Source organism: Pteropus vampyrus, unplaced genomic scaffold, assembly GCF_000151845.1.
Source record: "Pteropus vampyrus isolate Shadow unplaced genomic scaffold, Pvam_2.0 Scaffold184, whole genome shotgun sequence".
Classification (NCBI taxonomy): Eukaryota; Metazoa; Chordata; class Mammalia; order Chiroptera; family Pteropodidae; genus Pteropus; species Pteropus vampyrus.
Window position 1 is genome coordinate 807616 of NW_011888965.1, and position 6649 is coordinate 814264.

Here is a 6649-nt window from a genome sequence, read left to right on the forward strand (position 1 = left end):
CTTGAGTTTTCATCCAAATAGTTCACCCATCCCAATACAACCAACCATTCTCTGACCTCAGTAGATAAAACTAACTTGAGCACTGTCATATATATACCTCCATTGCACAGGTTACACAACATATATTATACACATAGTATACCATGTCACTACATGCAACACAGCTTATCTTTTGAACACCATATATGCTAGTACAGTATGTTCATCCTACCCACAGCTTATCTCATAAGTACATAAATGAGTCCTTACTCATCCTGTCCTTGTTCTCCTTTCTTTCCTTAGTTCTTTTCACTCCCAACTTGTGAGTCAGTGAAAGTTTCATAGAAAATGCTACATTTGTTTGGGTCTTGAATTGACTGGACTCCATTGAAAGAAAGCTTAGATAATTTGGCGTTTCCATCAGGAGAACCTTCTGCTTGAGAAGAACCTAATTCATGCCACACGAGGTCTCTCCCTGGCAAATAACATCAGAATGAAATCACCCCAATCCAAAGAATACGCTTAAAACGCATGGGATGTTTTTAAAACTGAGGTAGTCACTGAAATGCAATACATATGCCACTTGCTTTACATAAACAGGCATAAAAATTGGCCATTATTTGTTAGAGAGAATATAGGACAAAAACTAATAAAACTTTAGTACAGACTTTTGTTTTATGTGTTTCAGTGGAGTACAGGCATATCTCAGTGATATTGTGGGTTTGGTTCCAGATCACCACAATAAAGTGAGTATCTCAATAAAGCAAGTTGTAATATTTTTGCTAATGGAGGTCTTGCTTTCAATTTGTAGAAAACGCAATATCTGTGAAGTGCAATGAAACAAGGTATGCCTATAATTCAATGCCTGTACTTGGCATGCAATTGATCTAAACTGATCTGAACATGGTCCAGAAGTAGTCACATAAAATGCAACTTTGGGGTCTTTTTACACCTTAGCCTCTCTCATCTTTATGTGTCTAAGACCCAGTACAAGTATGACTTCATCCACTAAACCCTGCCCAATCTCTTGAACCTCGTTTAGTGTTCCCATCTCTGAACTCCTGTAACTCTCATTGCCTGTATTACTTATCAGGCACTTAACGTGTACAATATTGTATTATTATTTAAAATTTTATGCATATAGAAAGGCCAATATCCAGGAGATTAAAAAGATTAAAACCATGACCTTATATAGGATGAATTTCTGAGGAGACTAGGGATGCTTATCTTAGAGAAGTTTGGGAGATGAGCAAGAGGTTATATGCTAATTATCTTTGACTCCTCTGAGTACTCCTATAATGGGAAGCAAATAGAATGGTTTTTAGTAGGGTGCCAAATGATAGAAACAAGGCCAATGTTTACAAACGATTGGGAGATTACTTTCAACTCAATTCAAAAAAGAACTTTCTAATATTCAGAATTGTTTTAACACATAATGGGCTGCTGCCTCAGGAGATGATGAAGTTCCTGCTAGTGGAAATATTTAATAAGAGACAGTGTAACTATTTTATGGGGTTGTGGAGAACTTAAGGATCATATAAACAAAAAGAGTTCTAGGGACCGTGTATTGGCCTAATGTTTGTATCCCCTGAAAATTCTTATGTTTAAGCCCTAACTCCCAATGTGATGGCATTAGGAGGTATGGCCTTTGGGAAGTAATTAGGGTAAGATTAAGTCATGAGGGATGGATTAGTGCCCTTTGAATAAGAGAAATAGGCTCTCTGGGTAAAGATGGCATAGCATGGTTATAGCTTTTCACTGACTACATTCAGCCCATCTGGTAAACTTTCACAGAATGGATACACTTTGGTTGCTGTAGATAGACGAATCCTTTCGGCAGGAATTAAAGCTGCAAATGGTGTGATATTAGCATCTTAGAAGAAACAAATCCATTCTGTAAAGGTTACACAAAGTGGAACCAACTACCAAACATATAAACTTGGCGTAAAGTGGAATGGACCCAGATTACAGAGGATTTATACACAGAACTTGAAAAGTAACCCAGCAATACTATCTTGTTTACCAGGAACACATTTCCACAGTTCATCTGGTACAGAGAGTAGCTTCTGCGATGCAAGAACATATCCAGTCAGGTGGTGTTCGTCTATTTGGAGTTTCTTTACGAGTTGTAGTTGGAATGAAGGACAGCCATATTTATTTCACTCAGATCCATTTGGAGCTTACGTTGCCTGGAAAGCCACAGCAATGGGAAAGAATTATATGAATGGGTAAACTTTCCTTGAGAAAAGATATAATGAAGATCTAGAACTTGAAGATGCCATTCTTACAGCCATATTAACCCTAAAGGAAAGCTTTGAAGGGCAAATGATGGAGAATAACATAGAAATTGGAATCTGCAATGAAACTAGATTTAGGAGGCTTACTCCAACTGAAGTTAAGGATTACTTGGTTGCCATAGCATAATTACGAAGTGACCTAAAAATCAGGAATTTTAGATAATCTCTATACTTAAACAGGTTTTGCAAACTTCCGCGTACTTATTTCTACATGGTTTAATGGACTGATGTTTTTTAAATGACACTTAAAAATCATAATAAACTGGTAAATCAAAAAAAAAAAAAGAAGAAGAAGAAGAGGAAGATCGAGACATCTCTTTTTCCATGAGAATGTACCAAGGAAAGGTCATGTGAGCACCCAGTGAGAAAGAGGCTATCTATAAGCCAGCAAGAGGGCTCTCACCAGACACCAAATCTGCTGATACCTTGATCTTGGACTTCTCAGCCTCCAGAACTGTGAGAAATAAATGTCTGTTGTTTAAGCAACTCTGTCTATTAGATTTTGTTAAAGCAACCTGAACAGAACAAGACAAGGGCATTTCTCATCCAGAGATTCTCTGATCTATAATGCGCTTTGTCTTCCCAGCTAGACTACAAGTTCCTCGAAGGCCTAGACTCTCATATCACTATATACCCTTGGTATCTAGCTCTGGATTTTAAACATAGTAGGTCCTCATTATTTAATCAAAACAGACCATAAGATCTATACTGGAATAAAACTGCTAATGTTTGAAATAAATTTTTAGAAAAAAGTAACTATATTAACAATATGATTTAAAATCTTCACAGTTTGAATATTTTATACCATGAGATAATGTGCATTATGATTAATAGCAGTTATAATAACAACTGTTCGTGATTAGCAATAAAGCAATAGCAATTGCATTAGTATTGATAATATTAGTGATGTTTACAATAGTGCTTATTAAGCCTTGATAAATTTTAAATGGATCATATATTGAATGATAACTTTATGCCAGTAAATCAATCGAAAATAAAATGAAACTAAGTTAGTTATATGTGTGACTATAGCAAATGAAAAATGTGACTTAAGCATTGGCTAGGAAATAGAATGAGTATAAGAAAAGTTTTAACACAACTTAACTGAAATAAGTTCAAAAAGCTAAGAAAAATAAGTCTAACTAGTCATTCTGGACCTAATGAATACCGAGCTGATGAGATTTTAGAATCGTTCACCAAGAGTGAGATGTCAAAACATCTCAGACATTCAACCTTGACTAAGAAAAGGTACAGTTTTAATTCAGAACACCTTGATGCGTGAAGGGTACCTGTGACCTAACCCTGCATTGTATATAATACACCCAATAAAATGAAACGCCTGCGAAACAAACCACCAACCAACACACAAGGCTGTATCTAATCCTTCCTATATGATGAGTGTCTCATTCTAGTTTAATATAATCAGAGGGTGCATGAGGGAATAATTGTGTGTATATGCAAGAGATTTTGTATAAAGGATCTATATGTGCAACCAGAGACTGCAATATTTGACTAATAAATCTATTAAAGTTAATTCCAATATTTTTATTGGCAGGTCTAAAACAATCTGGTTTGTTCTTTAGGTACTGGAATAAACCCAAGGACCTTCGCAGGATTAGCCTGAGTTAGAACAGGAATGTTGTTGGAACTGCAAAGCATTTTAAGGTAATTTAGCTAGAGGGAGAATTCCAATTCTTATACCAAAAAAGGGTGTGAGGTTATAACTGTGAGAATAAAAAGGTTATGCAGTCCAAAAGTTTAGGTGCTACTATCCATTGTTAAGAGAAAAAAGAGAAACGATATCAAAAATTGATAGTGATTCAATCCAGGCAAGTGGCTCTGTAAGAAAGATGGGAATAACGAAATATTAATGTCCCATTTTTCTTCTCTGTCAGTTCATGGCCCAGGAGGCAATCCTAGCAGTTAAAGAAGCCGAAAGGGGCCAGACATAAGCAAGTATGAGATATCACATTGTGACATTACGTTAGCTATTTCATTTGACACTTCCTTTCCTTCAACCTATTGTACATGCCAAACCATCAATTTAATGGCAATAATACTAGACTACTGTATATTGAGTTTCTCCCATGTGTTAGGTGCTTTACAAACATTATTTTGTTTTTTGAATACTCACAAGTTTTAGTGCCATTTTACACATGATGAAATCCAAGAGTCAAAGTAATTATAGAATCGAAGTAACTTACTCAAGATCAATTAGTTGAGCTAAGTTTGTTTCATTTTGTCTGGGTTCTTTCTACTCCAATCTTGCTAAGAAAATATTCAGAAACTTCATTTTAACAAGATTCCCAGTTGCTTTGCATGCACATTAAAGTGGAAAAACAATGTATTAGGCTACATATCATGTACTTTCCTTCTGTTTCCCTCATTAGTCACACACACAAACACTCACACACAGAATGGAGAATGGAGAAGAGAAAGTGATGTAAGTAACTATCTACTAAGAGTTAGAAGTCACAATACATCTTCTTTTCTAATAACCTATGCAAATATTGAATTCCTTTGTAACTGGGCTCTTTAAAATAGCATACATATAGCCTATTTACTGAAGCGTTTACTAAACAAAATATTTTGGATAAAAATGAACCATTACATTTGATAACAGCTATTAGAAGAACAAAAAAGAGAAAGAATAGAGGAATGAGTAATGCAAAAAAACAGGAGTCTGGACTTGTTGTATTTCCTACTTTGGTAATAAATACATTAGTAATGTCAAATGATTCTTGAATGGCTGTAGTGTTAGAAAAGCCACCAGCTCTAATAATTACAATTAAAGCTTTTTGGCAGCTATTTCTCATGAAACTGCAGAAAGGAGGGCACTGTAAGAATTCTTACCATTTACATAAGTTTGCCATCACTTTTGGTTGCCAGTAAACTTTATTTTCAGATGCTGCAATCCAAAGTTATGTTAGTGAGAAAGAAAAATGCATAAGAAGTAATGTGCATTTGATCTCATTTTCTTTCTGTAATAAATTTTCTCTACTACAGACTTTTAAGCTTTCTTTACCTATGTATCTCTATGCATAGGTAACATTTAAATTAAGTTAAATGGCTCAATTTGAACATTTTTTCGGTAGAATCTGTATGAATACAATACCTGGTATAGAAATTTAACATATTTAGCATGGATGGTTCTCTTTTCTAAGACTAATGAGACTAATACACTACTTCAACGCTTCTTCAAATTTTTTGTGCACAGACATCTCCTGGGAATCTTGAAAATTGCAGAATTTGATTCGATAGGTCTTGGATGCATATCTAACATCCCATGTGATGGATGACTTCATTGCGGGTCTAAGAGCACACTACCCTGGCAAAAGCACTGTCCCTCATTTAGCAGTAGTGAAATGTCTATGTTTTCAGTCTCTCTTTTCATTAAGTAAAACTAAGTCATCTTTTAAAATTATAAAAGTAATACTTTGTCATACATTTAGAAAACCAGAAAAGTAGTAAGATAAAACTAACATAGTCTCACCATCCAGACGTAACTGTTATTCATATCTGGCTATATTTCCTTCCAGTCTTTTTTCAATGTGCATACACCTAATTTTACAAAATGGTTATCTTACCATCCATTTCATTTTGATTTAACAGTTGTACCTAAACCATCTCATACTGTTGTGCACTCATTTTCTATCAAATCTCCAAATAATCTATTTAATTCCAGATATACTCATTATTCAGAATTTCGAGTACAGTACTAGCTATCAACCACAAAGCAAACTCAGAGGTGGTTATCCATACACTGCTGATGCAGAACAACGATAATTCTATAAAACCTTGAAATGTGGTACACTATAAATATTATGGTCTCATAGCTAGATAGAGACAGGACCCCTATACTCCAAAATACATTTTATTTCTTCAGAATGCTGCATTTCTTTTTAAGCCTGATATCCAGAGACATCTCTTGGGACTTTCTATGGTCATTCTCTCATATCCAGTGGGACCAGCTTACTTATAGAAGCATAAGTTGTAACCTATTTTTTAATTTTTTTCTCTCTGCAAAACGTGCTTGTCCTTCTTGACCTTTTCTTGGCAGGCTGTAGATCACAGCTGTTTCAACTGATGGGGCAAGAGTTTGGGACTCCGCTCTGTCCAGGTGTTCCTTTTCATTAATACCGGGTCTATTCAGGCTGTCAGACATGCTGTTAGATCCGTGACAACTAAACAGTTGGTAGACAACAGATACAGGTGGGCTACCAGTCACTTGAATATGATTTGAAAGGGCTACACTTGTTATTCATCTGTAATGGTAAATGCTATGATAAAAATGGGTTATGTGCAATATTCTATGCTTTTTAATGTTGACAAGGTGTATATGACAAAAGGGAGGAAACAAAAATCGTGCTTTA

At 35.3% G+C, this 6649-nt stretch overlaps 1 pseudogene; it reads left to right on the plus strand.

Moving 5' to 3' along the window:
- Positions 1-1710: 1710 nt before the first annotated feature.
- Positions 1711-2403, plus strand: LOC105299402 (annotated as a pseudogene).
- The last annotated feature ends 4246 nt before the right edge of the window (positions 2404-6649 follow it).